This window comes from Coregonus clupeaformis, chromosome 28 (genome assembly GCF_020615455.1).
Source record: "Coregonus clupeaformis isolate EN_2021a chromosome 28, ASM2061545v1, whole genome shotgun sequence".
NCBI lineage: Eukaryota > Metazoa > Chordata > Actinopteri > Salmoniformes > Salmonidae > Coregonus > Coregonus clupeaformis.
The window spans coordinates 32,711,492-32,717,612 of record NC_059219.1 but is presented as its reverse complement, the minus strand read 5'-3'; the positions used below and the strand labels follow the sequence as shown (position 1 = coordinate 32,717,612).

Below are 6,121 nucleotides of genomic sequence, written 5' to 3'. Positions count from 1 at the left end.
GACGGCTCATGATAATGGCCAAAACGGAGCGAATGGAATGGCATCAAACACCTGGAGACCATGTGATTGATGTATTTGATACCATTCCACTGATTCTGCTCCAGTCATTACCACGAGCCCATCCTCCCCAATTAAAGTGTCACCAACCTCCTGTGGTGTGTGTGTGTGTGTTGAGTGAGAATACTTCAGGTGGGAAAGTGGGCTGCATTCATTTGAAACTGCAATTACCTGAATGCCTAATTTCTTATTATTGTATTTTTTTTCTTTTCTGAAATGTTACATCATGTTCAAAGTGTTGTGGTAAAACAGGGTACGTTGATTTGGTAATCTGTTTTTATTTTATTGATCCTTTATTTAACCTGGATCAGTCACATTGGGAAAACTTTTTTTTTGCCAACTGACATATACTCCTGAGGTGCTTACCTGTTGCACCCTCTACAACCACTGTGATTATTATTTGACCCTGCTGGTCATCTATGAACGTTTGAACATCTTGGAGAACGATTTGGCCTTAATGGTCATGTACTCTTATAATCTCCACCGGGCACAGCCAGAAGAAGACTGGCCACCCCTCAGAGCCTGGTTCCTCTCTAGGTTTCTTTCTAGGTTCCTGCCTTTCTAGGGAGTTTTTCCTAGCCACAGTGATTCTACATCTGCATTGCTTGCTCTTTGGTGTTTTAAGATGGGTTTCGGTATATGCACTTTGTGCACTCTGCTGATGTATAAGGGCTTTATAAAAAAAACAAATTAAATATTTTATGATTTTTCAAGTGAGCCCTGGGCTTAATGTAGCAACGTGTAACAAAGATAAAGATCCATAATCAATCAAAGTTAGAAACCAGGCTTCTATGGTAGGAGAAAAACAAACCTATTTACTGGATGAGAAACCACGAATGATTTAATATGCAGTAAGTACAACTTTTATTTCACTATAAACACACACCATAGAATGCATGCATCCAAGCATGTTTACAGGGCAAAAATAATGGTGTCTGAACTTGATTGAATATTGGCTAAGTTTGTGCTAAAGAAATGTTCAAAAAGTTATTCTATTTAAAAATGCATACAGTATCAACATTCTAGAATATAAGTTATGCCAAACTATGTGATGAAACAGTTCACAAGTTAGATCTGTAGAATTGTTGCTGTGTAACAAGTAAAACTTCCACAAGGTATTTTCTCTTCACTGAAAACATGGTGGCTCTGAGCATGGTGGACTTTAGACTTTAAATGGTCAAGTGTAAAAAAAACTATATTTTCTATTTCTGTCACTTACATGTTGGCTCTGATTTGTGCATCATTATATAATACCACAAAGAGAATGGGATAAACAAAAACATGAAGAAACAAATAGATGAAAAAGCGCAAATACAGTGTGTTGATTGGACAACATGCCCAAATAAACAGACCATTCAAGCTAAAACAATATGGCACGGCATGCAGGCATCACTCCATGGAACACATAGCTGTGTGTGTTCCAGTTCTTTTAATGGCTTCCTCTACTCATGCCCACTACTGTGCCACACTGCCAGGTGCTTCTCAGACCGGTGGTCATAAAGGAAAGGAGACATAGGCCTAGGAAACCATTTCAGATGTATTGAGACGTGGCCTCACACAGACTTGATCATCATGCGGCTGGCTCGGGCTGAGTATGGGGCAGGTCCTTTCCAGGTCTCCCAGTGGAGGCCGGAGGCCCAGCCGATGTGTTCGCCGGCAGGGTGCCAGTCTCCGTTCAGGCTGGCAGAGCCACAGCGGCTGTACCACCACCCTCCTCCTCCCTCCGAGAAGCTGCATGTGTTCTCGGCGATGTCGCCAAAGATGCAGGGCGAGCAGCCATCATTGTCCTTGTCGGTTGTGCTGAAGCCAAAACCATTCTGGTCAATGCCGGCGTATTTCCCACGGATGGCATCACCTACGGAGAGACAGGGAGTGATGAAGAGAGAGTACATCAGTTCTACTTCTAATTCACTCGTAATTGTATTGACTTCAAAGGCATACAACATTTAAGAATATCAACCCAGCATACATATCATATGACACATATGTGTAATGTGTAGAGGTCCCATTGCTGCCACCAAATGTGAATAAACTATAACACTGAAGTAAATAATATGACCACTGTCACCTTGTGCTGTTGAAATTCATTGTTACCTGCATTGCCCCTGTAGGCTCCAACGTTCAGCTTGTAGGCCTCATTCTCCCTGCCCAGACGGAAGTCGCTGTACTCAGCAAAGGCGGTGCCCCCTTCAAAGTCCCACAGGTCGACCCGCATAGTCGATCTCCGCCCCTTGCCCCCCTTGGTTAGAGCAAACACCTTACTCAGACCCAGCCAGTGGTCCTCTAGGAAACAACAGGGAAGAGAACTGAATTGAGGAAAACGTACTCAACGTAAATGCACTGCAGTATCGGGAACCCTCCATGATAAGTTGACTTAGAAGTAAACATGAGCATTATAGATAAAAATGTATTTCAATTGTCTAACATTGGCTCAGCAAACTACACAGTTCTCAGTATCAGTTGCTGGGGGAATATGTGGTGCTCAGAGGGAACCTTCCTTACTCTGTAAATGCCCAAAGCCTTGTTCGTATTCAGCCCACATCTTGTTGAAAAGAACCTCTGCCCCGTGCGCATTTGAAAGACTGTCCAGCCTCCGTCCGCCAGCATCTCACAATACACCTGTATACAATATAAATGTACTTTTGAATCAACAAATTGTTTTGTTGTGAACAAAAACAGTCCAAGAATGAAACCCTGTGGAACTCCAGTAACTCTGGCAAGCCTGGCGACACCTTCAACATTCTGTAGCTAAGCTTTACTGCCCCTGTGTGGTTGTGTAACCAAATGAGAAAAGTAAATGTAGTACCTGGCCTAAATATTTGGATGTTTCCATACCTTAAAGGGGGATGTGACTCCTGCAGGCTGAATGACATACACTCCACTGGTGGCTCGGGGGGAGAGAATTTTGATTTGTGTGCAATCTATCCCTGAAACACGCAAAAACACATGCACATACACAATAAGGTATTGAAAAAGGTAATGGACAGGTTAAAAATGGCTGTCTCTTGTGTTTACAATGCAAGTTAAACAAATAAAAAAAAAGAACACTTACCTTGAACAACTAAAGGTGTTTTCTGGCCCTGTACAAAACCAGTAGATAAGTAATGGTTACTCACAGGTTTAAAGGAATAATATCTTTCTCTGTTTATCAGTGTTGACTGACTGTGTTCTTACCTGAGTCTGGTCAGTAAGGCAGATGAGACAGACCACCAGTCCACAAAAAAAAATCCTATTCCACATTTTGTCCAAAGTTCTGATAGCGAGAGAGAGAAAAAGATGGAGTGATTAACATTTGTCAGCTTTTTCCTTTTTATGGGTAGCATTGATATGACATACAATTTTTTTTATTGTAATCCCACCTAAATTAATATATTTTGGAAACTGATAAGGAAATGTCCAACTCATCTTAGCAAACTAGTGGCAAATATCACAACATTATCACAGAGAACCTGAAACGTCACCATTCCCACTCCATTCACAACACAGTGATCACCATACATGTTCCCTTGAAATTCAGTTTGACCAAATAAGGGAAAATTAAACAGTTATAGTATATACTTTTTGTTATGCTGCCATCATTAGACATTTCACACAGGATAAATATTATGTTAGTTATTATAATCACAATTTTGAAATATGCCTGTGTGTGGTTCATGTAGAGAAAACCTACCTTGTCCTGTGTATTCCTTTACGGTCTATGGTCTACTCCCAGTCAGTTGAAAGTTCATTCAGAGAGGGTGTAAGCCTATTTATTTAGGCCAAGGGTGTGGATCCGTAGGTAACCGGCCGTTCCGCCCCTGTTCCGCCCCTCTGGATCTCCTGGAAAGATCTGTATCATGTTCTGCGCATATGTTTCTTTACCTCTACTTTACACACAAATTGTTGTGGTCACCCTCCCTTCATATTTGTCACTGTCAATCGTGAACTATAATTCTTCAAGTTTTACCAGTGAAATGTCCATGCAGCATCTGCATGCCAACCATTTCATTCAAATGGGAATATGCATTTAGATCTTTTTAGTAATGTACAGCGTGCAAATTTAGAGAAGATGGTGTTAAGAAACTGTAGCATACCAGTGTTTTGTTTCAATCAAAGCACATATTTGTCCTAGTGGCGGTTTTGAGTTGTGTCTACATGAGACAAAAATGTGACACTTCACACAATCATCCTAAAATCTCGTAAAAGTCCAGTAAAGTCGGATTCGCAGCCGCTCCAATTTATTTATTGACTCAAGCATCACCTACTCTACATACCCTCACTCCACGTTTCCTGTAACGGTTGTCAGTCGCTTGACCTGACGAAGATCCGTGTTGGATCTAAATGTCGTCAATAAAGGTGGTAAATTGGGAGCATATTCTGTGTGTGGGCCTCTGTTTTTTCAAGTGTTGTCAGTTGCCTCACAGGATGACAGATATATAGTTAATGTTGTTGCAAAAAAACACTGCCCCACCATGTGCTTGTGCTAATGTTATTGTGGGCTCTGTGAGCCCTGTTGCTATGCTACTCACAGCCCCCGCCCCAAAGAAAACACTCTTAACATTCCAATACTGGAGTATTGGATCCAATGTATTGGATCCAAGTATTGGATCCAATCCAATGAGCAAGGAATCAAATAAAGTACATGTTTATGTGTGTATCTCTCTAATGTCTTTAGATGCATCCTATTCACCCCAAAAACAGTTGCCAATTGTTTCAAATGGTATTATTTATGTATCAGGGTTGGGTGGATTACTTGAAAAATGTAATCAGTTACTGATTACAGATTACATGACAATAAAAGTAATTAGTAACGTAATCCATTGGATTACATGAAATAAGTAACACATTTTTGGTAATCTGATTACTTTTGGACTGTCACGGTTCAGACAGACGACAAGAGGACCACAATTGCGTCACACCAGAAAGTTTATTTAAACTTAAGGGGAAAGGGATGTAGGGAGTGAGTGAAGGCTCCAGGGGTTATCCCGTCCGATGTGCTGGGTCTGTGCCTCCCCCCAGTGGCAGCGATGCGTCCGATGACGCCGGTGGTTGGTGGTCCAGAAGTCCTGGGGGGAGGAAACACAGACACAACGGGGCGGAATGAAACCAGGCAGCAGTACAGTTCAAGGGAAAACCAAAATACGTAGTAGCAAGGCAGAAGGCTGGTCAGAGTTACCGGGATTGAAGAGTAGTCAGGAGTCGTAATGGCAGAAGCAGGTCTGGATCTCCTGAGGCAGAAGAGTATCCAAAAACCAGGCAGGTCCGGGGTCACAAAACCAGGGTGAGCCAGAAGCGCGAGCAAACAGGTTCCGGGTGTGAGCTTTGCAGACGATCTGACACCGGAGAGCTGAAAGACAGGGCCTTAAATACTGGGAGAGGTTAGTGGGTAATGCAGCGCAGCTGGCAGAGTAATTAGAGCCGAGCAGAGCAGGGACAGGTGGAGCTAGTTAGGCTGAGTAGAGAGAAGGAGGTGAGCAGAGTGGAAGATAGTGGAAACCAATTAAGGTGGTAACCCGGTGGAGTGAGAGGGCTCATGACAGAACCCCCCAAGGGACGGCCCCAGAAGTCCCAAGAGCAACACCACGCCGGGCGGGAGGAGGGCTAGAACTCCTCCGAACGGTCCGAGTGAACGTCCTCATCCTCGGAGGAAGCCGGAGGGCCGTGGTCGGGAGATGGGACAGGTCCCGAGACAGGGTCAGGCACAGGACAGGAAGCCGAGCGGGCCGGACGGTTAGGGACCCCTCTGGGGCGGCCCCTACGGATTGCAGGTTGATCAGGATGCCGTTGGTGGAAAGCGGTGATGAGAGTCCTATCCACAATCCGACTAGCTGGCACCCAGGTCCTTTCCTCAGGTCCATAGCCCTCCCAGTCAATGAGGTACTGGAGACCCCCTACCCCTCCGTCTGGACCGAAGCAGGCGGCGGACGGTGTAAACCAGACCACCTTCGACGAGCCGTGGAGGAGGAGGACAAGGCGCAGCAGGGACCAGCGGACTCCTGGGCACAGGCAGGGGCTGCAGCAATCCGGCTGGGGGCTGGCAGGACGACTTGTGTTGGTTGCAGATGGGGCAGGCTTGGACGAATTC

General features: G+C 44.4%; 1 pseudogene; it reads right to left on the bottom strand.

The window, feature by feature from the left end:
- Nucleotides 1–880: 880 nt before the first annotated feature.
- Nucleotides 881–3,833, bottom strand: LOC121542456 (annotated as a pseudogene).
- Between the last annotated feature and the right edge of the window lie 2,288 nt (nucleotides 3,834–6,121).